Here is a 27,559-nt window from a genome sequence, read left to right on the forward strand (position 1 = left end):
TTAAACCAAGGCTTGCTTTCCCATAGCAACGGCGGACTCAATTTACAAATGGAACCCACTCAACAGGAAGCGAAACATGTTCTTATTTCACAAACCAAAACACCTACTTCCAGGTTTGCAGCGTTCTTAATCCAAGTTGTTCATAAACTAAGCTGTTCGTAAACCAAGCTACTACTGTAGTTATTTTCTTATCAGTGTTGTAGTGTTGCTGAACTGGCCGCAGCTCTCAGCACCCTTCTGGTTTTTCCCCCCATCATACCAATCAGACTTGTGATTTGGTATCTGACAAATAGATAAGATATGAGGGAAGGAACTGATGTATCAGTTAGTTAGTGGTATTACTAAAGCACTGGCACCAAGTATCCTGTCAGTCATCATGGGGTTTCCTCAAATGTAGTTCTTGGAAGCATTTGAAAGGCATTTCTTCTGCGGTAGTAGGTTACAGAGAACCATAACTAGCCTGTTAATTTCTCCTTCCTCTGAGCTTTCTGATGGTACTTCCCTAGTTCAGATAAGCAACGCTTTTAAGGAGAAGATGGACAGACATACACGAGTTCATTTGCCCAGAGACATATGCAGCCTTATATATGTGGAAGAACAACAAAGTTGTATTGTGGCTTAAAAGAATCTTAAAAGCGGACAAATTTATTATGGTATATGCTTTAATGGACTAAAGTCCATTTCATGCTTTTGCAGGTTATAATGGCCTTGATAAAAATAGTTCAGCCAGTGATGGAAACTGTGAACAGAAGACGAGGGAAACTCAGCAGGCAGCAATTGCATCCAATAGTAGACTACAATGCTCTGGTGTCAGTTTTTCTGAGGAGAGGCTTTGTAAAAAGGAAAATAGCTATTCTACTTCAGTGATAGCATTTGTTATTTTCTGTTTGGCTTTCCTGAATCACGGAAAACCTCCAAAGAAGCCCTGTGAGGGTAGGAGAAGCCTCCAGAAGTCTGTGCTTTATAAAGAATAACATGAAAGATTAAAAATAAAAAGGAAGTGAAACATTTTGAATTCCAGCAGTGCCACTGAAAAAGAAGTGAGGATAGTGCGAACTGGCAGACATTCGGGGAGGGTTTATGGGCCCACAGCAAAACTGAAATAGGAGGCTGGGCGGGTCATTCACAACAGTTCCCCCCACCTCATAAGTGAATGAATCCACAGTTTGAAATGAGCTGCCTAGCATAAGGGTGGGTCCTGGTCACTACTCTTCCTTCCTCACCCCTAGCAACCCTGGGCAATGGAGAGGGAGAGAATCGGAATGAGCTTTTAGATGCTAAAGTAAGGAACAGATACTGCAAAAGGCCAGAAGGAGATGTGATGCAGAAAGCTAAGGAAAGCCAAGCAGCAAGAGATCATCAAGTCCTGTGCCCTCAGCTACTCCTGTGACATGAATATGTCCAAAGTCATACTCCTCAAATGGAAGAGAATTTGGGTGAAGGCACTGAACAATGTTCTTTTAAAACATTTTGGTGGCAAAAGGCAGAGACACAGAAAACCCTATTTTTGTAACTTCTGCTTAGGCTTTATTTATACAGGCATGATCTTACATGTGTAAAGTCTTCACATGTGCCTGATTACATTTAAATGCAGTTACCATGTGTGCTTTCCCTTTCATGTATAATGTCATCATCCTAACAAAACCAGGCCATTGATCACTGGCATGCTACATTTACAAATCAATTGGCAAGCATACATGGCAGGTATATTTTAATGTGACTGAGCACACATATGAAGTATACGTGTTTAAGGACTTTCACCATGGCCCACTATTTTCTGGATTAAGCAGGCCTTGGTAAGTAACTCTTGGTAAGCATTGTCTTGAAGTAGCTCTAACTATCAGTTTCCTATCAGTCCTGGGGCAACAAGATTCCTTTCATGGGCTTTGGTTAGTTGAGTCTGTTCATTTTTAACAATCACATACCATTTCTTCAGTGCTGTTCTACCCTCCCCCCATGGCAAACACCTCTGCAGCATCTGCATTGCTTCTGAATAGTGTGTTAAGGGATTAAACCACAGAGCCTAGGACTTGCAGATCAGAAGGTTGGCGGTTCAAATCCCCGCGATGGGGTGAGCTCCCATTGCTCGGTCCCTGCTCCTGCCAACCTAGCAGTTTGAAAGCACGTCAAAGTGCAAGTAGATAAATAGGTACCGCTCTGGCGGGAAGGTAAACGGCGTTTCCGTGTGCTGCTCTGGTTCACCAGAAGCGGCTTAGTCATGCTGGCCACATGACCCAGAAGCTGCACGCTGGCTCCCTCGGCCAATGAAGCGAGATGAGCGCCGCATCCCCAGAGTCGGCCACGACTGGACCTAATGGTCAGGGGTCCCTTTAGCTTTACCTTACCATGTCAATGAGTTTGTTATTCCATCTTCTTGGATGAAAATAGTGAAAATATTTGGAGTTTGCAGGCTGCCTAGAGTTTTTAAATAGAAAAAAAATCTGGAGGTTGACTTGAACTAAGTGGGAAATGTTGCAACCCATGATGTGTTAATAATTCCTGTGGTGGTATGTTCTGTAGACATGGAATGATTATCGGGCTACACAGTCAAGACTTAACACTGATTGTCGGCATTTTTGTTGTGCTGGAAGAACAAATGAGTCACGCAAAGAACTCAGTCTTGAGATAATCTGAGATATTCTGTTAACCTTTGAGGATTAGCTTCTCCTTGGTCGAAAGGGCAATTTGGGTTTCTTTTCACATTTTAGTTGTCAGTGAGAAGTTTGCTTTAACCCCCATTTCCCTATTCAAGGGGCTTTTGGATGGAAAAGCACATTATATTTTAATGAACGAATAAAAAACAATTTCCCTATGCTTTGACAGATGTTTTGAGTAAGACTTCTAGATGCATATATGGTAAACTTCTAACAGATTTAATAGTAATTGCATCTTCTTAAAGAACCCTGGGATGCAATCCCTAATCGATGCTGATCTGAAGTTTTTGCATGTCAATTTTGGGGCTGCAGCAAAAACAGTTATATTCAGTCTTCAGGGGTTTTGTACAGAGGCTTAGCTGCTCTTGGCCACGCCATGTCCCTGGGACGGGAGAGCGACCTTCCCCATTACCTGCCCACCCCAGAAGTAACCATTCATCCCCTCCCTTTGATGGAAGATGAATGGTCCTCCAAAAGAGCATACATTTATCTTAAACACACTTACTAGGGAATAGGCCCATTGAAAACAGTAGGACTTACTTCTGAGTAAACATGTATACGATTACAGTGCTATAATCTGAGCAAATTCTTTGAACTTTTGCCAAACAGCAAAAGATTCTTGGGAGAAAGCTGTGATAGTTAAAAGATTTCTTCCGCAACCAATATGAAACTTTGTAGTATCTGTGTGCCTTGGGTATGCTTTTCTGAAACCCTCCTGTCATACATGAAGTACCCTGCTTGCGTTTTCATTTTGTTTGTGGCTCTTGGTGAAGTTGTGTGATTGCCTCATCATATGCTTAGCTAGCAATTTAAGCCTGCCATGCAGCCGCAAAACTGACAGAAGCAAATTGAGCCAAAGCTTGATTAAATGCAGGTTGTGCTGTGATCTAGGTAGGTTACACATGAAGCAATTCCACAACTTTTCAGATTTTGAAGGTGCACTTATCCTATATTCTTGATGTACCAGTACGTTGACTCTTCCTGTAACTGGCATGATAACTTTGAAATTTCTTGAGGATACAGGGCATAAATTAAATGAATTAATAAATAACATAATATGCTAATTGGATATAGATGTTGGGTACCAGATGCAGGCAACTCCCCATTTGCACACATTTGAGGTACGTAGAACTGATACGCGCACTGTTTTCAGCACCGGAAAGGGGGGGGGGTCTTACGTACGTCCTGCCAACTCATGTGGTGCCTTGGAATTCAACCCCCTGGCAAACGGGGAGTTGCCTGTATGCTTCTTTGAGTGGTTATCTGATTCTCTTTGGGTACTATGGGAAGCCACTGAATGCGTTTCTAAAGTTATCATTTAGTCTAAAACTAGTTTTAAAGTATTATATGCCATGTGGCACTACTATGTGGTTCAGAGCCTGTTACTAGATCAAAAAGCTGTGTTTTGCTCTTGCTGAGTAGACCAGTGTATTTGCTTATATATAAAAAATGTCCTTGTCTTCTCTGCTCAGCATTTGTTCTGTGAAATAGATCTGTGTGAATGCGAAAACTGCTTCCAAATGGAAGTGAGACTTATAAGCAAGCTAAATGACACAGTTTAGAGTATCTGATGTTTCTATAAATATATAGGAGGGAAAGTATAGCTTGAAAAAGTTAAGAACTTCAAAGGGCTGACTTTATACTTTTCAGAGGCAACTGTAGCTTTGGATAAAATAGAAAGAAAGGAATCAATACTTGAAATTGCATGGATGGAGTTAAAAATATCTTTGGAGGTTAGAAAGTTGTTAACATGACAGCTGCATTTATGCTACAAATCTTTCCCCAGAGCCTATAATCATACCAGAAGTTACTGTAGATCTATATGGCTTTGCATTTTAACATAATCTTCAAAAGTAGAATAAATTTGCACAAGTTTTGGATTTCCTCAGCAGCAAGTGTAGTGAATTAATTTTCAGTCAAGGAACCTCCAGTTCAGTTCTGTAATGTATAACTCTGGAAATTATCAATTGCCTGTTTCCTTTTTCTTCCAGGAGAAGATTAAGAAAACACCTTTCATTCTCGTTTTTGAAAGAAATGAATTGAGAATCATTTCACATTATCAGTGATTAAGAACATTCTCTAGAAACTTGTTTGTACTATCAAAAACCTATCTTGTTTTAAAATACAGTGGTACCTCAGGTTAAGTACTTACCGTATTTTTCGCCCTATAGGGTGCACTTTTCCCCCTCCAAAAATGAAGGGGAAATGTGTGTGCGTCCTATGGGGCGAATGCAGGCTTTCGCTGAAGCCTGGAGAGCGAGAGGGGTCGTTGCGCACCGACCCCTCTTGCTCTCCAGGCTTTGCGCAGCTCTCCGCAAGCCGTGGGAGCCCGCGCCGGGCTCCCACGGCTTGCGGAGAGTTGCCTGTTCTGGGGGCTGGCATCGGGGGAAGCTCAGGCTTCCCCCGCCCCAGCCCCTTGCCTGGGGGGGGGGATAATTTTTTTTCTTTATTTCCCCCCTAAAAAACTAGGTGCGCCTTATGGGACGGTGTGTCCTATAGGGCGAAAAATACGGTAATTTGTTCCGGAGGTCCGTTATTTACCTGAAACTGTACTTAACCTGAAGCACCACTTTACCTAATGGGGCCTCCTGCTGCCGCCGCGCCGCCGGAGCACGATTTCTGTTCTCATCCTGAAGCAAAGTTCTTAACCCGAGGTAATATTTCTGGGTTAGCGGAGTCTGTAACCTGAAGGATATGTAACCTGAAGCGTATGTAACCCAAGGTACCACTGTATATCCTATTGCTGTGGGTTCTAATAAGGCATAAGTTGGAGACAGTAAACCAATAGTGAAAACCAAAGGCCATCAAGCAGTAATCTTTTTAAATACAGGCAGGATAGCCAAGCAAAGGGTACAGAGATTTTTAAAAATGTAGTAAGCTGGATTTTTTAACCAGGTAAGAAAAATCCCTTAATACAGCCCTTTGTCTTCATTTGCCTTTTGCAAATCTCTTTTGATCTCCAGTGTTGTATGGGGTCATGCAAAGGGATATGCAGAGCATCCAGAGATCCACCTGTCCCACATTCTTTTTCAGTACTTCCTCTGACATGTGCTTTGGAATACGACAGCAAAACTCAGATTTGTGTGCACTTCTGCGCCTGAGATTTAGGAAGAGTAATGTGTATTGTTATAAATGGATTCTAAATAGGAGTCATAATGCATCTGTATACAGCTTTAAAAATTTCTGTGCTAACTGCAAACTAGAATGGATTTTATTTCAAAACTTATTAATTCATTCATAATTTCAATTTTAAAAAATAGCAAGCCTGAAAAGACTTTTACTAGTAGGGCTTTTGGAGGATTAGGCAATCGAGGGGATTTACTAAACTGATGACTCTTTTTTGTTTTTATAAGTTTTCTCCTCTGGGCAGCACTTTCTAAGTGTTACCTATTACAGCCAGATGAATTAAATCAACAATCTGAAAGAACCACTAAGCAACTGCATTAGAGTTCATTCTTGGAAACGTTCACCTATATCACACAGTACTTCCAGAAAGGAAAGCACTTCCTTTACACTGTAGTTACCTTACACTTAATTTTTTTTAAACACCAGGAAAAAGAGGAGACATTCCTGGAACTATTTCCAGTGAGATGAAGTAGAAAGCTTCATACCTTGCCATCAGTAAAGAACACACAGTAAGGCATCCATCAACACAGTGGCCTGGTTCACACATCACAGTAAGCCAAGTCATGGCTTATCAGGATTGTGCGAATCTTCTGGAGATTAGGTTGCACCCACTTTGTTTCTTGCTGGTCTTTTTAGCTCAGCGTGATACAGCAGCTGTATCATCCAGATCAGGGATTATGGTTACACTCTCTCTTCCTTAGCTAAGATCTGGAACCAAGAACAAAGCTAGTGCTCTTTCCTTCATGTACCACTTCAGTGCTTTATTTCTAGCTTGTATTAAGCCACAGTTCCCTCTTATGTCAGAACAAGACACTTTGGCTTAAGGTGTGTTATATTAGCATATGACATTAAGCTAGATATGACATTAAGCTAGAATTCCTTAGTTGGACAGAATGGGGTAACTGTCTTAATACAATCCAGAAATGAAGTGCCACATTGGTATGAAAGAGAAGACAAACTCATCCCTGGCATTTGTTCTGGCTTCATAATCATGGTTTATGAAACCTGGAATGATCATCCACACTTATATCTGAATAGCTAAACCATGGTTTGCAAATGTCCAGAAACTAGAAACCATGATTTGAAATGGGTTTGTAAACCATGGTTTGCAGTACATCTGTATTGATTAGAACATGCTTGTGATTATTGCTCCAGAAACCTCCTTACTGTAGAGATAGAAGTCTTTAAGCAGGCAGAAACCAAACTCTCACACTGTTGTTTCCTGAGCACAATCTGTTTAGCACTGTGGTTACACTTGCAGGTTGTGTCACTTCAGCTCTTTGCACCTCTCCTCTGTTCAGAACAGGAGGGAGGGAGGGTACCCAGTCCTGGCATCCAATGAAAAGTATGCATGTTAAGGGGGGATTATATAATGTATGAGAGACTGAGCCACTGCAAATGAGAAGAGCAAACAGTGTTTTATGCATTTTAGATTTTAAGGGAGTATTTACTGAGACCTTTCAAGAGATACTGGTCAGGACGCTGCTGGCCGCTCTGGAGGGCACCAGGTTGGTAAAAGTTTCCTTGTGAATTCATAGTAACACCTGGGCAAGATATATTCGATGTAGCCTTTCAGTTTGTGTGTGGGAAGAAGGACCAAAGCACAGCTAGACTAGTAGCGGTGGCGATGCATGTCTTGTTAACTTTTATTTGTGTGGTCATTTCTTCCTGTTTGTAACTGTACAGTGGTACCTCAGGTTAAGAACTTAGTTCCTTCTGGAGGCCCGTTCTTAACCTGAAACTGTTCTTAACCTGAGGTACCACTTTAACTAATGGGGCCTCCCGCTGCCACCACGCGATTTCTGTTTTCTTCCTGTAGCAAAGTTCTTAACCCGAGGTACTATTTCTGGGTTAGCGGAGTCTGTAACCTGAAGCGTCTGTAACCCGAGGTACCACTGTATATGGTATTTTCTACTCTTTGGCGTACTTTCAAAGAGAAATGGAAGAATGTCTATTTCGGTGGCATTCAACCAATACAAAAGGATTAATAAAAGCTAAAGAATACACCCTGAATCTAATTGAGATCTCCGGTCTACTTGAACTTCCTGATTATCTTGCTTCCCTCATTATGTTATTTTAGAAGAACTTCTGTAAGTAAGAAAAAAAATGTGCCTGTTTTATCTGTGCTGGATGTAGAAACAGCATTAATAACACAAGGTTGAACAAAATAATAGGCATTGAAATGCTGATTTCAAGAACAAGACATAATGAGAGTGAAGGAAGCTGTGCATTACTTCTTGTGTGAGCTCTGTGTGTGAAAGGAAGGCATTTTATAGGTCTTATCATTGTGAAACATCAGAATGGTTTATTGCAACGTCCTTGTGTGTTGATGATTTTGTGTCAGTTATAGATAAAATGATGAATAGAAAACCATGTAGGTGTGTTTCTTGGCTGCTCTTGCACACATGTATGTATACAAGAAATGTATGACAGTGGTTTCCCAGACACCATTGAGGCCCAGACATACATAGTTGCAGAGATGGATGTGCTTTTAGACCTCTGGTCTACATTATATTGGTGTTCATTCTATGGTCTTTGTTAGCTTTGATTGTGGCAGAGGTGTGAACCGATTTATTTGGTCAGGTTATATTTCCTCCCTTTCCTTTTCCTCAGTTGCTGGGCACCTCCAGACTGTGTCACTGTTTCCTGCTGAAATTCAATCACAGATCATCAAAGTCAGGCTACACAATTAGAATTGATTTGGAACTATTTTGCAAGAAATTTACTTCTCAAAATCAGATTTTTTTGTAATAAGAAAAGTACAGTAACAGTGAAAGGCCCTGAAAAGTGTGGGATAACATTTGCTGAACTCCCTGCACACAAATCAGAACAAATCCTCGTGCAAACAAATTAGTATGAATGTTCAGTAAGCAGGTTGCCTGGAAGTACCTTGTCTCTAACTTTTTGTCCTACTTTCAATGTCTCATTTTGTGTTATCCCTTTGCCTGCATATTAAATCCCGACAACCCTTCTTTCCCCGACTCTGAGAAGAACTATTCAGCACGAAATATAGATCTGGTACACCATAGCTTTCATAGGGACCCAAGTACATGCATGCAGTTCAGGAAACTAGGTATAGTGACAGCACCAGTTAAACAAAGGTTGATGCTTGAAGCTGGAGGGAAGCTACAAGCAGCATCTGGTGCTTTGAGGGGCCAAGGAGGGACCTCCTACACTTTTAATTTAATACAAATTAAGACATTTGATTGAAATAGGTCAGCACTTAGTCATCTTGGTTTATTGGTTCATTACTTGTATAGAAGATTGGATAAAAGAAAATGAAATCTGAATGAATAACCCTGTAAAAATCAAATATTCAGAAAAGAAACTCATGATGAGCAGATTTTAAAATGAATTGCAGAAATTGCTTGAGCATAGTGTTGTCTTGAGCTAAGTCTGTCTTGTTGATCTCCAAAAACTCATTTTCATTTACCTGGGCTGTTTCTACATGTGTTACTACATGCATGTATGGAAGTAATTTCCACAGGTATTCTGAAATCTCATGTAATGCTGATGCAGAGAATTCGGTAGCACTTGGTTGTAACAGAAGAGCAGGGAAGCCTCTCAATCCTTTCCTTCTATGGAGAGACCTTCTGAGACTATCCACAAGCTCCTTTAGCACCCTTGGGTTAAGCTCATCAGACCCTGGAAATCTGAATTCATTTAAAGTAGCTAAGGTAAAGGTAAAGGTACCCCTGCCCATACGGGCCAGTCTTGCCAGACTCTAGGGTTGTGCGCCCATCTCACTCAAGAGGCCGGGGGCCAGTGCTGTCCGGAGACACTTCCGGGTCACGTGGCCAGCGTGACATTGCTGCTCTGGCGAGCCAGAGCCGCACACGGAAACGCCGTTTACCTTTCTGCTAGTAAGCGGTCCCTATTTATCTACTTGCACCCGGGAGTGCTTTCGAACTGCTAGGTTGGCAGGCGCTGGGACCGAACAGCGGGAGCGCACCCCGCCACGGGGATTCGAACCGCCGACCTTTCGATCAGCAAGCCCTAGGCGCTGAGGCTTCTAGGTGTTCCCTTATTACCTATTTTTCCTGTCTTGAGCTGCAGCACCCTCCTTATATTGTTTATTCTATTATCACAAGGTTGGGCACCGCTTTCCTTTTGGGTGAGGATAAATGACAAAGTAGGTGTTGAGCAGTTCTGCCTTCTCTCTGTCATCCAATAGCATTTCTCCATCTTCTCCACTGGGAATTACTTTCCCAGGGCATTTCAATCACAGTGTTGTGGATGAGAGATGTTGAAATAACAATATGTTTTACCCCCGTTATATGGGGATAAAATAGAGCTGCAGATTTAACGTATCAGATTTGGACCCAAATGAAGAATTGAATCTAAACAATACAGATCAGGATGCTCTCAAACACTGCAGATACAAGGCAAATCTTGTGGTCACTGCTCGCCCCTATTAAATACTTCTGAAATTGTGGCTACCCTTCCACTCTATCAAATTCCAGAGTGCTCTCTTCTGAGCTCTTTGCAATTGTTTAGAATATCTTGCCAGACTTCTAATGTCAAAGCAAAGTAGAACAAGGCTGACATTTGAAGCACATGGTGGCATTTTCTCTCCTCCTGTGGTGTGATGTAGCTATCTATTGCTCAAGTTCAAAAAGAAGACATTAGCGTTACAAGAATGGCTTTGTGTAAGAGATTTTTTTAAAAAAAACCAGTTCAGTTTTTAAAATAATGGCTTTTTTTTTTAAGCACAGTTCCTTTAAAAATGAAATAAAAATGTTTTCTTATAATTAATAGTGTTCTGAAGGAGTCTTAATCCAGGCTTGCACCTGCAGGCTGTTTTGGTTTTGTTTTTTTAACAATGCTCTCTTGGTTAGACCTTTTCTTTTTTTACTAGATCAGGGTGGGGAATTCTTTTCAGCCTGATGGCTATATGCTCTCAGTAGGAGCCTTCCAGGAGCTGCATATTGGTAGAGGCAGAGGCACAAATGGGTGTGACAACGGATGTGGCTCTTACCTTTGTACAGTGGGCTTCGTTCCAGCCTTGTAAAAGTTGGAAGTTTCTACACACTCACACCCACACACCGTCAATCGAGGCAAGCAGGAAGCATTATCACAGCTCCAGTCACACAAGGGCACTCAAGGAGGATGCGGAGGAGAGAGAGTGAGGGGTGTGGCCTGGGAATAAGACATGTGGCTTGGGAAGGAGATGTGGCCTAGGGAGGGTCCTGAGGGCCAGATAGAGACACCTGAAGTGCCGCCTTCATGCCTGGGCCTCAGGTTCCCCACTATGTGCAATCAGGTATTGGAATTGGCATTGGTTATCATAGCTATCATTCTCACTTACGTTTCACCTAACACTTGAACCAACACAACTTTCTCATGCTCCCCTGTTTTACTCCCCACTTTGTCCTGATACTTTGAAGATTGCTTGTTCAGCTTTACATTTTATAACAGTTATACTTACCTAATAGCCATAGTCAACAAGGAATTTCACAAAGTAAAGTGAGTGGGCTGGGAAAGTGAGGTATGCTTAGTTCTGTCCATCTCACTTGAGTGTTTGTGCTTGGTAGTCAGCTGTGAAGCCTACTAAGAGGCTTTTATTGTAGCTACAGGTGAGGGTGATCCCTGATAAGGGAGTCTAAGGGGAAGGATTATGTTGGTATGCCCAGATGGGGGCTAACGGGTCACAGAACTTCCCAAATGGCATCCTGCATGGGTTGCCTGTATATGGGGATTCCTAAACCAGGATTGACCCTGATGAAGTAATCAGCCAGCAATTGGGATGGTTGATTCAGGATTCTAAGCCAATGCTTATGCCAAAGCCTTCTGACATCTGTAATTGATAAAGTTTTGGCCATTTCAATCGCAAAAGGTTATCATGTCATTGTTGCTTCCTGTGCCCCTACCACAGTGACCCCAGCTTACTGTGACTTGGCCTGCAAAAGACAAATAAAAATGCAGGGTAGTGACTTTTGTGGGCTTATTGACAAGTGCTTGCTACCTGTTTACCTGTATGCAGGTTCCTAAAACCCATTTCTCATTCCAGGATAGAGCTCTTCCATTGCAGCAGTGGGGAATTACAGGAAACCATTCTTGCTGCCTTAAAACACACACACACACACACACACACACACACACACACACTGTCAATGTTGTAATCCTGCACAAATAGGCTGCTTAAATCCTACTGAAACTATAGAATCTGGATACAGATTCCATCGTGGCTACTTAAGATGCAGTTCTAAATGAAGATGAAACCTTTTTTGGGAACTGTACTGTTTACAAGTTTCATATTCTGATATAAGTATCTTTTCATTCTGTCTTTTCATTACAAATGTCGCTAATATGACTGTTGAGTAAGCTGAGATGATGGTTTGATGAATCTGAATGCCATTTTGAGACTTTGGTATATTTCCCTTTCTATGGCTCCCATACAAAAACAGAAACAATAACCTCTTCCTCTTGCATTCTCAGTTTCCTTTACATTGGTTTTTCAATAGTGATAGAATTGAGGCCTCATGTGGACAGTTTGGAGCACTGGCAGCAGTTGAGTAGGTAGTGTTTTGTGAGTAGGGAGAGTTTATATCCTCTAGTTTTCAAGGAGTTGTATATCATTGCAAGGTGAATAATGTGAACAGAACTTGCAAGATTTTCTCACACTATATCTGTGGTGTCTTGTCCCTTTATTCCTTGCCATCAGATATCTTTAAGATGAGGACATAATATGATGGAGAGTAGGATGTTAATGTTTGGACCCTCACAGCCGTCCATAAGGCCTGACACACAGTGGAAGCAACAGGTGTGATTTTCTCTCATCTCCTCCCTTCAGATATGGCAGCACATTCCTTAGTGTTTGATTTGCTGAATCCTCTGCAAAGGTAGATAGTGTATATAGTGGTGTGTGTCCCCCCCCCCCTCAACCTAAAGTGTTGCCATTGCCTTGCTTTGACCGGTACTGCCTTGGCTGAAAGTAGTCAGCTGTATTCATTAGACCCATTGTCAGGCCCATCCCAATGGAACAGTGGTGGGGACCCTCAGATCCACAGGCCAAACGTGGCTTGACAGGACTTCAGCTTTGGCCCACAAGGCCATTTTCATCAAACCATGCTCATAGAGATGCAGCTGCACATTTGGGTTCACTCCTGGTTGCGTATTTGCAATGGAAAGCAGAATTCAACTGATGTTAGGCAGTAGAGCAGAAGTCTGCTGGAGGTCCCTACTTTGGGACTGCAGAGCATCCAGTCACCTGTTGTTATTTTGATGTCAGGTGATCAACAGGTAGGTACACCTGCACACATGCTAAAATTGGTCTGTGGAGCCAAAAGGGTTCTCCAACGCTGCAGTAGAAGGAACACAGGATGAAAGTTGCCTTTAAGCCACTGCCTTCTCTGCCAAGAAAAATAGGCTTTCCCCAAGGTGGGCTACACAGCACGGCAATTAGGAAGCAATGTGCAGTTGGTTATGCCAGTGGAGAGGAGGACACCTCAAACAGGCTGAGGAAGGAGCAGAAATGTAGGTTTCCCTAAAATTTTGAATGGAAATTTTGCATTTGATACTGTACTTTGCATCAGAAAGTTTTCAGTTTGCACTGGAAAATGCCCTAGAGACACATTTATTTTGAAATGTTTCTTTTACTTTTAATATTGTACTTTGCAATGGGAATTCATTTATTATTAATAGTGAACTCAGAAAATGGAAAATTTTGCTTTTCCAGAAAGTTTTATGCAGCTGAAAATAGGGTGATTAGGAACAGACAGGTGGTGTCACAAGAGAAGATGGGGGCCTGCAGGAGATCATCAGAGCCCAGACTGGGTGACTCTCTGCAACCATTTTAAATCAGCTATGGCAGGAAAACTGTTGAAGCCAGTTTTGTCTTCACAATGTGTATCAGAAGTTCTAGATAAAGCCTCTCTTACACAAAGAGGCTACCAAACCACTACAAAACCAAGAGAAGTCTGTTGTTATGCTGCTTCAGCTGTAAGTTAACATTTCCTGTATTCAGTACAGCTATCTGTATTCCACCACATTGTTGGTTGGAGTGGTACACACCATTATACTGATTTCCTGTGTTGCTTTTCTAATTCCTTCTAATCCTGTTTTTAATTCATTAGAGCTGTGTCAGGATAGATTCTAACAGCAATATTTTATGCGCTCCACAATCATCATGGTTTTTGGCAGTCTCTTCATTCACTCACCAAAAGTTGTTGTCCTTTAACATGGTTGGGCAAAACAGCTGCTTTTCTAATGGGAAGAAAGTGATGTAAAGATTTGACCACTTCGAATAACCGTACCCCAAGTTAACTATAGCTAGATCCCACTGGCTGTCCTGGCTTATGGGATAGCCGCGCGCAGCCTCTCCCTGGCAAGGGGAGCCTTCATCCCCCAAGAGCCGCGCTCCCTTTAAAGAGCACACGGAATGTGTGTGCATCTCTTGGGGGCTTTTCCCTGAGGAGAAAGCACATGCTCCATGCGGTTCTTTAAAGCGAGCGCTGAGCAGAGCCTCCCGCCTGCATTCTCTCCATAAGACGCACACACAATATAGAGAGAAAAATACAGTACCTTATGTATACGAGATAATATTTATTTCTTATCTATCATATATGGGCCTTGCACATACAACTACTAATTTGTACTTGTTATGTTTGTGCCTCCTATGCCGCACTGTTTATTTCCTAGCAAAATTTGAATTTTAAAACGACCTTATTTACCAAGACAGTAATTTGCCAGTTGTGCCATTTAGAGCTATGCAGCAGAGGGGTAACAATTAACACATTGTAGAGAGGAGTGGGGATGTAGTCTATGTTACATAGAAGGTCTATAACAGAAACCTATTGAGTACATTTTTAAAGTACTACAGTGCCAGGAAGTGCCAAAGGATATTTGGACGCATGAAAATGCGTCCAGCTGCTTAGAGGAGAAAAAGACCCTGGTAGGATTGTATTTTGTCCATTAGGCATCTGTCAGCAAGTAGACACTATGAATCCAATATTACTATGACATTAAAAAAAGCAACCAATAAGTTTTATAGATTGGTTTCACAGAGTTAATTGCATTTTTACAGCATGATCCTTTGCATGTCTAACTGGAAGTAAGCCACACTGAGTTTTCAAGTAACTGCGCTTAGTGTTACTGCCATAGAAAAGTAATCTCTTTCAGGCAATATTTCTTTTCATGCCATTGAGCTCCAGACTAAGAATAGGATTGCTATGAAAAATGAACGGTTTGAACAGCTGGGACTCACAGTTGCTTGCTCTGACACTTTTCCTTTTCTTTTTTTGGAGAGAGTATGTGAGGGACGAATCTTCAAACACGATGTTGATGCTGGCTCCCTATAGGGAATTTAGCTATTGCGAATCCGTTTTGTGGAACATTTGCTACATGTCAGCATTCTGAACTTCAGAGTAAATATTGTAGCTCCCCAAGGTTTCCTTCCTCTGAAGCAAGGCCTGAAATAAAATTACATTAACAAATGAAAACCTTTTGTGTGTCATCATTACTTACAGCTATATGTCCAATACATGCAAGGAAAATAAATATCTGAAAAGCACACAATATGCATTCCCAAAACTTGAGCTTTGACGGCCCTATACACTAAAGCCATTTAACTAGGAAGGCCCTAGGACTTGTCCATGTGCACAGAATATTCTCTCATGGGCACAAAAGGCTTTTCAGGGCTGTGGTACAAATAAGAAGAATTGGATCGGGCAGTGGCATGCTGAGGCATGTCAACAAAAATCTATGTTCTGTGTAGACAGTGAAGGAAGCTGCGTAGAAAGCTTCAATGAAGGAAAATTGTAAATCCCAATGTGTAGGGATGCCATGTGTGATAATCACATGGCTGCGATGGGAAGGTAAAGGGCATTTCCATGTGCTTTGGATTCCATCATGGTGTTCTGTTGCACCAGAAGCGGTTTAGTCATGTAAGCCTGCTCCCTCAGCCTGAAAGTGAGATGAGCGTTGCAACCCCATAGTCGCCTTTGATTGGACTTAATCGTCCAGGGGTCCTTTACCTTTACCTATTTACCTATCTTACTTTATGGAAGATTTACAGGAGCCCGTAAACTGCATGCAATTGTGTCTTTGCAGGTGCAACACGTATGTGCACAAGGTGTAGTAGGCAGATATTCAGTCATCACATACTATGTGTGGGTTTTAACACTCTTTCCTGCGCCGAATTGCTTTCCAGACAGGAAATGTATCACATTGTGACAGAGCACTCATGCGAACCACAAACGCTCTTGAGTCTAGGCCGATGAAAAACATCAACCTAGCAAGAAGCCAGCCATAGGCCCAGTAAGTGCATGAATTGTCTTGGATCCAAATGTGAATTGCAGTCCACAAAAAAATCTAATGCCGGTTGTAAATGTAAGTAGATTACTGTATTCTTTGAATTACAATTCTAAAATATTGGATAAATATATGTTCTCCTTGAAAGCAACAGGAATTTTGGACTTGCAACATGGACAGACATTTTGCTCTTATGTTTCTTAAGCACTCAATATTTTAAGGAATGGTAGGGTGTAGTTCAGTCTTGACCATGGGGTGGCTCATGGTAACACTGCTACAAATAATGCGAAATGCAATTCTTAAATCTACCTGCTTAGCTTAAATCTACTACTTGTGGACATGCTTTAGTCCTGATACTCAGTGGTGTAGATGAGGGAAGGTGGTTCTAATGAACTACTGTGAAGCATAGCTCTGTAAATGGGCTTCCTAAAATAATATCAGAAAAGCCGCCTATTTCAATCAGGCTGCTTGTCTGACATCAGAAGGGAAGGGATGGGGAAGAACACATGATATGCCTGCAAAATGCCCCAGGTTCAGTTCCCAGGATCCCCAGTTAGAAGGATCACAGATACCAGCCTGGGAAAGACTTGACCCAAGACCTTGGAGAGGTGATACCAATTAGAACAGACAGTACAGTGGAGGATGGAACAATGGTCAGAGTTGGTGTAATGCAACTTCATACCTTCAATTCATGATTCTGAAATTCAACAAAGCTCATCTTGTTGTTTGTAAAAAAAAAAAAAAGAAAAGAAAAGAGCAAAATCCTCAGAATGAAATCACACTTAAATAACAGTAAAGCTCCAAATAAAGTTACAGGGTAAACAGCAATTCTATGCTCTGTGGCTTCCGTCACAGTGTTCTGTTGCACCAGAAGCGATTTAGTCATGCTGGCCACATGACCCGGAAAGCTGTCTGCAGACAAATGCCTGCTCCCTCGGCCTGAAAGCAAGATGAGCACCGCACCTCATAATCGCCTTTGACTGGACTTAACCATCCAGGGGTCCTTTACCTTTTACCTTACAATCCATGCAAATAATATAGTAGTTTTTAAAAAATTGAAAGGCCAAACAACATATTAATCAGAAAAAGGCTGAATTGAAATACATGCCAAGAGAAAGTGGACACAGTAAGTGTCTCTAGTACATCCCGTAGCCTGAGGGGAACCACCAGGAAGGACCATTGTCTGAAGGAAAGGGTACTCTTAACAGGACCACCTCTAATGATCTTAAAGTGAGAGAGATCAAATGAGAGAGATCTTAAATGATCTTAAAGAGAGATGGTGGTTCTTAAGATAGCCTGGTACTAAATGATGTAGATGTGAATAGTAAATAAATGCCATCATTTCTGCAGTGTTGTGAGAACCAGAATAGATATTGAGAACGGAAATGTAATATGTTTCCAGTGGCCGCTCTGTATTGCAACATCTGAACACAATAAAAAGTTACTATACCTTGGTCTGAGCCTATGTCTGTGATCTAGCAACTGAAGTCTTGTAACTCTAGCAGCCCCAGTGCATCTTCGGAGCTCTGCTTCTGCGATTCTTTTTTGAACAAAAGACAAAGGCTTCTGCTGTTCTTTCCTACATGAAGAAAAAAGCTTGGCTTGTGAGGTAGATTTCTCAACACACACACACATACACACACACACACACACACACACACACAAAAGAGAGAGAGAGAGAGCCTCTCTGTACAAAAACAGAAAGTCCTTTTAAAGTCCTTAGTAGATTTAAGGGAATGAAATGGCCTGCAAAATGCATTTAATTTTTTTGAATTAGTATGTGCAAGTGGACAATGATGTTCTTCTGCTCTTGGAAAGTGATTTGTACTGAGCACTTGATCTGTGGGCCATATGAACTGTGTGGCTGATAGACTAGTAGTAACTGCAGTAGATACTGCAGCAAAATATTATTTCCCTGATTAGAACACAACAGAGAGAGTCCTAAGCAATCAGCTCTGAAATGAAAAATAATTGATAATACTGTGCAAGTATAAGAATGCTGCTGTGTTCAGCACAGTTTTGCTGGAAACACAGTGAGATTCTGTGTCTGCTGGTGGCAGAATATGTGTAATGGAACAAGAACTTGTAAGTTGTAAGTTATTGGGATTCAAAAGAGTTTTCAAGTTGTGAAATGTGATTCCTTAAAAAGGGCAGTCACCAAGTATGGTTCAAGCTATAAACAACTCACTCTATTGACATAAGTTCATTCATTGAAAGAATCCTATAAATGGGTTTTTTGTTCCCATCTGCAAAATGCTCGGTATGTGGCTGCCTCATAGTATGTGCCTGTTTCAGTGTGAGCTCTTGCCTCCTCAAGGGCAAGCGGGGAAGACTATATAGTGAATTATTTGTAATGCAGTTAGCTTAGCTATCTTGTAAGAAGTTACAATTTCTAGGTTCGACTTTCACATAAGGCATACTATAAATTTAAACAAATGAATTAACACTCTTGACAGTTAATTTTCAGTTGTTTTGGAATAACATCAATCCTTGATCTTGTCTCGGTTTCAATATTTGTTGTGGTTGGAGGTGGGGGGGGGACCAGCAGCTAAAACGATTTTAAAGAGGAAGCAGGTTTTGTTGGCTTGTGTTTCTTTCATTCAGTGTAAAGAGATGATGCCTGAATAAAAATGGAGGCAAGTGGAACTTGCAGTGAATTGTTTAGTGTGCCACAATGGCTGATCGGCATTCTGTGACCCCTGAGCGTGCTTTCAGTTTGATCTAACTCTGTACACAGTTTGTGACAAGTTTAGAAGGCAACTGTCTTCCTGTTAACTTTGGTAGCCTCCTGGCTACACTCTGAAACATTTGGTATGAAGTTTTTTATTATGGAATTGTTTTGAAGTCATGAAGGATTCCTGGCCTGCTGTGTGTGTGTGTGTGTGTGTGTGTGTGGGTTATGCTAGAACTTAATGCTTTTTATACCCAAGGAATTATTAAAACTTTCATTCTCATGAATGATAAAATACTCTTTCTAACTGGAAGCAAACAGTAGTTTAAGAAAGTTGAACACAGTGTGAGAGAAGCATTGTTTCTCATGGTATACATCCTCATTTATTTTGACCTGCTGCCATCTTCGGCCCGACTTGTTCTGCAGATTTAAAAAAAACTACCAAAAAGTTGTGACCAGATAGAACAGTGGGATTAGTATACATGCCACAGGCAGTAATACTTTTCCCATCCCAATTTCAACACTCATAAGAGGGAGAGAAAAACAACATACTCTGTCTGCCGTTTATAATATGCAATTTAGAAAGCTCTAAAAACAGCAACAAAACAATTCATCTCAAATCTAATGAATACAAATATCTTCTGCAGCCTAAGCATAGCCCCTTGCTTGAATGTTTTGTTGTCTTAATTTCTTAATCAGACCACTGAATTTAAATGCTTAAATATTAGCAATTTTTTTTACAGATTAAGTTGTTCAGACTTGCAAGGCACAGCTAGGAGGTAACAGTGGCAATTAGGGGAGCTACTTGAGGCATGCCTAAAGGCTTGTGTGTCCTGCAGGACTTTCTTGGAAAAGCAACATCCATCCAACATGCTGTAGCATAAACTGATTCTGAAGCACTATTGACCTTCAAAAGTGGTGTAGCATGTAGTATGTGAGACTGATGTTGTGGGCCCCAGGCACAGTAAAGCAATGGGTGGTGGGCCAAGGCATGGTGAAATTGCAAATAAACAGAGGACAACTACTTGGAATATAAAACAGGCCACAACGTTATTGATTACAGGCACATGCCTTGGGTGTGTATCCTGGCTCAAATTGCCTGTCTGCTGCTTTATTGTTTGACAGGCTTAACCGAGCTTAAGGGTTGCCCTATGATGTACATCAAATCAGGGCAATCCCGCCCAATATTGGCGATGCTGTGGCCTTTCAGCGCCCATCTGGGTGTCTGGACAGAAGCACCCCCACCCTGGATTCCTTTAACAGGATACATTGATTTCTTGGACCGGGGCGGGGGGGGGGTGCTCCCAGCTCACCATCCATACAGACTAAGGATCCAACCTAATATTTTATCCACCACACAAGTTAGTCCTTTCCCACTGACTCACTGCCAAACCAATTGCATCTTCAACCAATCCCTGCTGCTATTACACACATTGAGCAGCTAGCCCTCATTTCTCCCTGCAGAAAGTGCACCCCAGTGGGTCTGTATAGAGCCCCATTGTCAAATCTAATGCCAAGATGAGAAATCACCAGACCCTAGAGTGCCAACACTGCGCTGCACTACCCTGTTCATTTTCTTCCAAGTGTGATTGACTTGTGCAGGCTTCAAAGCACCGCTCCCGTTCTGCCATTCCAACAGTTCTGACCACATAATTGTCATTACAGTTACGATCGGGGCATCTGGGGAGCCCACCACTGCAATGCGCAACATCAGCCAAGGCAGCAGGCTATCCCATGTCATACCCCTTAGGCCAAATCATGTAGTATGGGCCCAGGCATTCAGACCAAGATGTTGGCCCCATGGTGTCCAATGCACAATGCTGTGAACGCAGATCCACACACACACACACCCCTGGTGGCCTAGAGACTTCCTCTGCCACTGAGACTTTCTTGCCAACTCCTACATACTTGCAACTGTCTATGACTGGAAGCCGTAGTGCTACCTAGAGTGAGAAGGATACTATAAAACATGCCCGGTATTTTCATGTGTTTCTGGCAGTATCTATGGTACTTTGAAGCCACTTAAGAGAAGGTTGGATAGACATTTCTTCTATTTATTTTAAGGCCATGATTCAGTAATGTGCTTCTGTTCATTTGTAGGCCATATTTCATCCACGACCAGTTCCTCACCACTTAATTATGTGATACAGTTGTGTTTGCCACTTCATCTCAAACATGATCTACTTTATTATGAAATGTTTATCATTGCAGTTCTTAGATGTGTTAAGATATGTATAGTATTCTCTTTGTTTTTCAAGGGTGCATTTTTGTCATATGAAAACTATCCTACATGATAGCACCTGACATCTACCTAAAACAAGGAAAGCAGTTTGTCTTGCTATCTTGATTTCACCACTGTAACATTTTGCATTGTCAGGAGAAAGATCTGGCTTGTCTAGACTTGCTGTATATAGTAGTATTGTTGTGATGTTACAGTTTGCTGATGCTTGGGGAAAGAGATAATTTCCCTCAGAAGATTCCTGGTTGCTGGGTTTGGAGTCACCCTACTGATCCTACCTTTCGGTTTGGGCTTTTTTCATATTATAGAACCTTAATTATTGCAATTATTGTTTTTAAGCAAGAATGGAAAACCTGTGGCCCTCCAGATGCTGCCAGACTACAGCTTCCATCATTCCTGGCCATGCTCTATGCTACTGATGGGAGTTGTAGTTCAGTAATATCCAGAGAGGTTAGCCATCCCTGTTTCAATTGTACATCAATTTTTATTTCAATGTGAGCTGGGTTTTTGTATTGCTTTGTCATTCTCTCTGGAATCCTTTGGAATTAAGGGCTATCTAAAGATCTAGGTATTATCATTATCTAAAGCAACATATATACGTTGGGATCATAAAGGGCCCAAGCCTTTCCAGTTCTGCTAAGCATCTTTCATAGTTACGATTACGTTTGTCTTTTCAGCATCTGTTGGTGCCCTCTAGGTGGAAAATTCCTTTTGTATTTGTATTGGATTTGAACTTGTTATTATGTATGCAATTGTTTATATATTTTTAATTGTTTTGCAAAATCACTTTGAAATGCTTCATAGGAAATGATTCATAAATGAAACAAATAATCACAATAATATAATAATACCATTTTGGGGAACAAATATTGATCTGTCCTTATCAGTGCTTCTTCTGGACTGTTTTTAGCTGCTACCCATAAAATGAGTAGCAACATAACAGCAAAAACCGAGAACTGTATTCCCAGAGATAGCTTGTGATTTCCCCCCCCACACACACACAAAGCACTAAAGGTGGCTAACAATAAAAACATAACATAGATAATATAATTACAAATTAGAGCACTCACTTGCATCATCATTTGGTAGCAATACAAATGATTTACAATACATAATAATAGAAATAATATTAGGGAATGCTTCAACTTGATTAATATTCCAAATCCAGAGTTTGGGAGTGAGGAGGAAGGGGCAGAGGAACTTAATGAGCTAGAGTTGCTTCATAGACTCATGGAATTGTAGAGTTGGAAGGGACCCTGAGGACCATGTGTCAGAGTTGCTTAAATCAGATTCAGTGGCCTTCAGCGTTTCATGGTTTCGGTTTTTCCATTCCAGATTTAATAAACCATACTTTTTTAAGCTGGGAAGAACTATTCTAATTTACCAACATTAAACCAGGATTCCACATTTTGAGGGGAGAGGGGGAGATGGTGAGCCCTGTGCGTGTTCCTGGTTTCATAAACCATGATTTATGATGCCTGGAGCATTACATCTGAACCAATATCTTCTGCATTAGCATGGCCCAGCCTTGCAAACAAAAATATATTGGGACCACTGTAAGGGCTGCCTCTTGAAATCTGAATATATCATATTGTATTCGGCTTTTCTTCAAATTAGTTCCATTTTTTAAAATTTTAAAAAAGGTGAAGTTATCTAACCAATTTCATTGGCAGTTACGGCAAGCATTTTTCTTTTGCAAAAGCTGAGCTACTTTGTGGCTAACAAGCTAATTAACATAAGCAAGATAATTCTTTGCAGATTTATTAGAGTTTCTGAGCAGAGCAGGAAGAAGTCAGAGGGAAATAAGAAATTCCAGTAATTATTGTTTTCTGCTTTGCATAATGTGATCTGTATGAAATCAAGTAATAAAACATCTCATTTATCCTTAGACTTTCCTTTCACTGTGGTTTGGGGGTAGAAGGATTCTAGGTCAGGGGAAAATATAGTTGTCGCCTTGGTTTTCAAATCTATTAGACATGGGAAAATTCTTTCTCCTTAGTGTTTATAGCTGGGGAGCGGTGGACAGTAGAAATGCACACGTTGAGGCTTTGGCTCATAATATATATTTCTTTATCTGAGTTTTCTATCTACTTCAGTACTGATCTGTCACAAAATACACTCTGAAATAGTAATCTGGCCTCCCAAAAATAAGTGAATCGGCATCAGTCTGTAAGAATACACTACATACACCACAGCTCTTTTCATACTTAATTTATGGACCCACTCTATAGTTTGCTGAACAAATCAGATATCACTCCATTGGTTTGTCAGAATAATCTTTTTTAAAAAAACTAGTCTTGCTACTAGTAGTTCAGAAAACACAAGTCCAATATGGTAGGGGATCAACATTGCTGAATACAGTGGGTTTTGTTTCTGAGCATAACCATGCATAGGATTGTGCCGCATGTTCTGAAGTTACAACAACATAATTTGTTGATCACTGTTTGGGGGTACTTGAAAGAAAAATCAAGTACAAAAATAAAAGATTTCTACTTCATTCTTACAAAGCAAAGCCTCTAGGAGCATGTGATTCAACCATAGCCAACATATTATTTAAACACGACCGTAATACATTTAAAAAAATCAAATTAAAACAGTGCAGCAGAAAAAGAATGGCTTAGATTTGAAGAAGAAAAAATACACGAATAGAAGCTCATAGGAGGGTTTTTTCCTTTCCCTCTGAATACCCTCCCCTTTGTGCTGTGAAAAGGTTCCTGAACAGCATGAGAATGGCATGGGGAGCTGGTGTTGGAAGAAGGAATTACCCAAAATCAGACAGAGGCATTTTGGATGAGGGAAACTCTCATTTTGCACAATTCAAAAATTCACTTTGTGATTCTTAGGATGCAAACAATTGCAAGTCAAGTTAAAACACACTGTAAAAGCCAGCAACAAAAAGATCTGCCCCCACCCCAAGAGTCTTTACCTGATACCCAGAAGATGCTGGAAAACTTCCCTGGGGAGAGAGTGTCACAGGCAGGGCAGCTGTCACAGGTTACAACCTGCCTAACATCTAAAGAGGGACCCAAAGACTAACCTCCAAGGAGAATCTTAATTGCAGGGCATGCTAATGTGGGATGAAGTCATATCTCGTGTGTGTGTGTGTGTATCATTAAAACATAGGTAATAGAACTCTTTTTACATATGCCATTCAAAATATATTTTAAAAACTCCCCTGTGAAGCACTCTTGCCACTCATGCAGAGACTCGGTTTTATTTATGTATGTGTTTATCTTGTATATTTATGTATTTACATTCATATCCTGCCTTTCTTTCGTCATGGAATGCAAGGTGGAAATACATGTGGTTCCCAGGCAATCTCTCATCCAAGCACTGACCAGACAGAGGCAGTGACCTCACGTGCCTTCATTCAGACCATACCCTGAGATATATAAAGACCACTATAACTCTTGCCTCCCCAACATCTGCCCTGGGTACTCAGCAGCTACAGCTCTCCTCACACTCTAGATTGTATCATGAATGTTCAAGGAAACGCCATGACTGCCTCGTGGCTTCTATGGAACCACCCACACTTTCCTTGAGATGTGTTATTTGGTGTAATAAGCTGATTTACTGATTTTTAAGATGAATTTTTTACTTTCGGGTTGGGTTTTTGTTGTTGATCTTATGCTGTTCACTGCCATAATATGTTTTCTTAAAGTCAGCAATACATTTTTCCAGAGGAAGGGGAAATAAATAAGGCACTTTTCAGAGTAACAGTATTTCATGCAGGGGCTTAAGGAAAATGCAGTTCCTGGATTGCTTTATTGTGCATCTTAAGAGAGCCTCTCCTTGAAATGAATAGTTGAGCTGTGGCAGAGCATATGTGGAGTAGGCATGGGTGAGAAAAGAGCCATACTGACCTCTAATGAAGCCGGTCTATAGCCTGGTTCAGAGGTCAAATTAAACTACAGTTTGAAACAAACAATGGTTTAATGTGAATAAGAAGCTTGCTAGTACACGGTGTACAGATGTCCCCATAGTGCTTCTTCTGCACTGCTGCTGTTTCCGTATCATAAACAAACCAAACCAATGTTATCAAAACCTGGGCTCCTGGATTGATTATTCCCCAACAAGCCACATGTGGTAACCAAGGGTTGCTCTTGACTCACCACTCATGGTTTGTTTGGGGAAAGCAAACCATAAGCCTAGGTTGAGATGACACAACTCTGCCAGATGACACAGACCAGGGGTCAGCAAACTTTTCCAGCAGGGGGCTGGTCCACTGTCCCTCAGACCTTGTTGGGAGCTGGACTATTTTTTTGGGGGGGGAATGAACGAATTCCTATGCCCCACAAATAACCCAGAGATGCATTTTAAATAAAAGCACACATTCTACTCATGTAAAAACATGCTGATTCCCAGACTGTCCGCAGGCCAGACTTAGAAGGCGATTGGGCCAGATCTGGCCCCCGGGCCTTAGTTTTCCTTTTTTTAAAAAAAATAAAATTTATTAGAGATTTTATACTTATAAAAGAAAAACAATAAATGAAAAACAATGCACAAATTCAACAAACAATACATCAACAACAAAAAGAGATTAAAAAAAGTAGAAGAAAATACAATACAACATAAGGGGGGGGGAAATACAAAAACACAAATCCAAATTTTTATATCCAAATCTTTCATTAGCTTATTTCCTCGACTTCCTCGCACCTCCCTTTTTTGTATTCTGGTTCAAATTATCTGGTTCAACAAATCCTTTCCCTCTTCTTCAATTTGGTCTGTATTTTATCATAACACAATTTAACTTTCAATTTCCCAATTTAACACATTAACACTTAATGTTCATATAATTCTTAATAACTCTTCTGCTAAAACCATATAACTTCATTCCAATATACTTCTAACATTGATTAATTTTGCAGTATTTCTGTAAATATACTTTAAATTTTTTCCAATCTTCTTCCATTGACTCTTCTCCCTGGTCTCGGATTCTGCCGGTCATTTCCGCCATTTCCATGTAGTCCATCAGTTTCATCTGCCATTCCGGGCCTTAGTTTTCCTACCCATGACACAGACACTCTGCTTTGCTTCATGGCAGTAGCAGGAGGTGCGCCCTGGGAACAAGTACTCTGCTAATTCACATTAAAGCATAGTTGATTTAAACCTATGTTTAATTAATGGGATGTGTGAACTGGGCCTTTGTGTAGGCCAAGCAGGATTATGCCTTCAGTCTTTAGTCATGTGTACCTTAAACACAATTGTTATCCTTCTCTCAATGCTGAGGAAACAGTTTTGAACTAACTGTAGAGAATGTACTGTACCTCTGTTCTCTTCCTTAATCTTCAGGCATTCAATGGCATTGTACCTCATTCTCCAACCACTCCAACATCTTGCTTGCTCTGTTTCTCAGATCTTATACTACCACAAGACACAGGCTCTTCTTTTCCCCAATGATTATTGCCCTCAAAATTGTTCTGACAGCGCTGCTTGTCTGCACAGCAAGCTATTCTGTCTATGTATATAGCCTAAGGAAAGAACTCAAGTAGCTATCATGAAAAAATTAGTTACCTTTGGTGAAATAGTGGCACGTGTCCATCATTTTTACCGTTACCCAAGTTATGTCATGTCTGTTTGTATGGCCTTCAATAACTGGAAAATTGTTTCCAGTTATGATCATGGATTTATTGTATTGCTTATTTGTGATTTTGTATAACGACAAAGGGTAAACCCGTTGCAGCAAACTGTAACTTTACAGAAAGATATAATTGCAGCAGGAACAATTTGGTGAGTGTGGGAAAGCAATTTGCAGACTTCCATTCTTACAACTACTTTGTTGCATATGATTGAGACACTTTATTGCTATGTGAAACACCAGCATGCCAATAACTGAGCAGGTCTGAAGGAATTAATTGTATTTATTGTAACACTTTCCCTTGCTGGATGGGGCCTTTTAACAATGTGTGAAAATTCCAATTATGTCGGCATTGTAATTTTGAAGGGTACGCTATTTTTTGTTTTATCACAGACCCTATGTTTTGTTAATAACGCTCAATCTCAGGTATACCTTTTACAAAGAGGAAAAATCAATACTGTGAAAGAAAGATTGGACAATGCCTTCATCCACTGGTTCTGCTCTTTTGGCTCCATATTGGCATTTTTGCTCCATATTGGCATTTTTAAAAAATTGAAAAACAGGTCAACTCCCTGTGTTGGTGTTATGCTCCAGTCCCATCATTGGTGTACAGTGGTACCTCGGGTTAAGTACTTAATTCGTTCCAGAGGTCCGTACTTAACCTGAAACTGTTCTTAACCTGAAGCACCACTTTAGCTAATGGGGCCTGCTGCTGCGCTGCGGGAGAACAATTTCTGTTCTCATCCTGAAGCAAAGTTCTTAACCTGAAGCACTATTTCTGAGTTAGCGGAGTCTGTAACCTGAAGCTATGTAACCCGAGGTACTACTGTACAGCCCGGTCCAAAGATTGTTATAAAAGGAGTTTTGTTAGAAACACCAGAGTTGTTCGGCACTGTGTAAGTAAATAATGATGGAAGTGCATAACTGAGCAATTCCCTCTTTTGTTGCAGGTTCAGTCTTACAGAAGCTCTTGAAAAAATGTGGTGAACAAAAACTTGCTCTGTTTACAGGGGGGAAATTCTGGTAAGCAACTCTATATC

At 40.9% G+C, this 27,559-nt stretch overlaps 1 protein-coding gene across 24 annotated transcripts in view; it reads left to right on the forward strand.

Annotated features, from left to right (window-relative positions):
* Positions 1 to 27,559, forward strand: part of FYN (FYN proto-oncogene, Src family tyrosine kinase) — a 106,659-nt gene that overhangs the window by 25,319 nt on the left and 53,781 nt on the right. For 18 of the 24 annotated variants that reach the window (XM_083433691.1, XM_083433681.1, XM_083433685.1 and 15 more), the window contains one exon: positions 27,470 to 27,542. The exons of 2 other annotated variants lie outside the window; for them this stretch is intronic. The gene's annotated coding sequence lies outside the window, so the exon portion shown is untranslated. Of the gene's footprint in view, positions 1 to 7,176; positions 7,289 to 27,469; positions 27,543 to 27,559 lie in introns of those variants that run through there. 4 more of the 24 variants (XM_083433687.1, XM_083433684.1, XM_083433695.1 and 1 more) reach the window with 4 other exon arrangements.

Source organism: Podarcis tiliguerta (assembly GCF_965153285.1).
Source record: "Podarcis tiliguerta genome assembly, chromosome: 3".
NCBI classification, from domain to species: domain Eukaryota; kingdom Metazoa; phylum Chordata; class Lepidosauria; order Squamata; family Lacertidae; genus Podarcis; species Podarcis tiliguerta.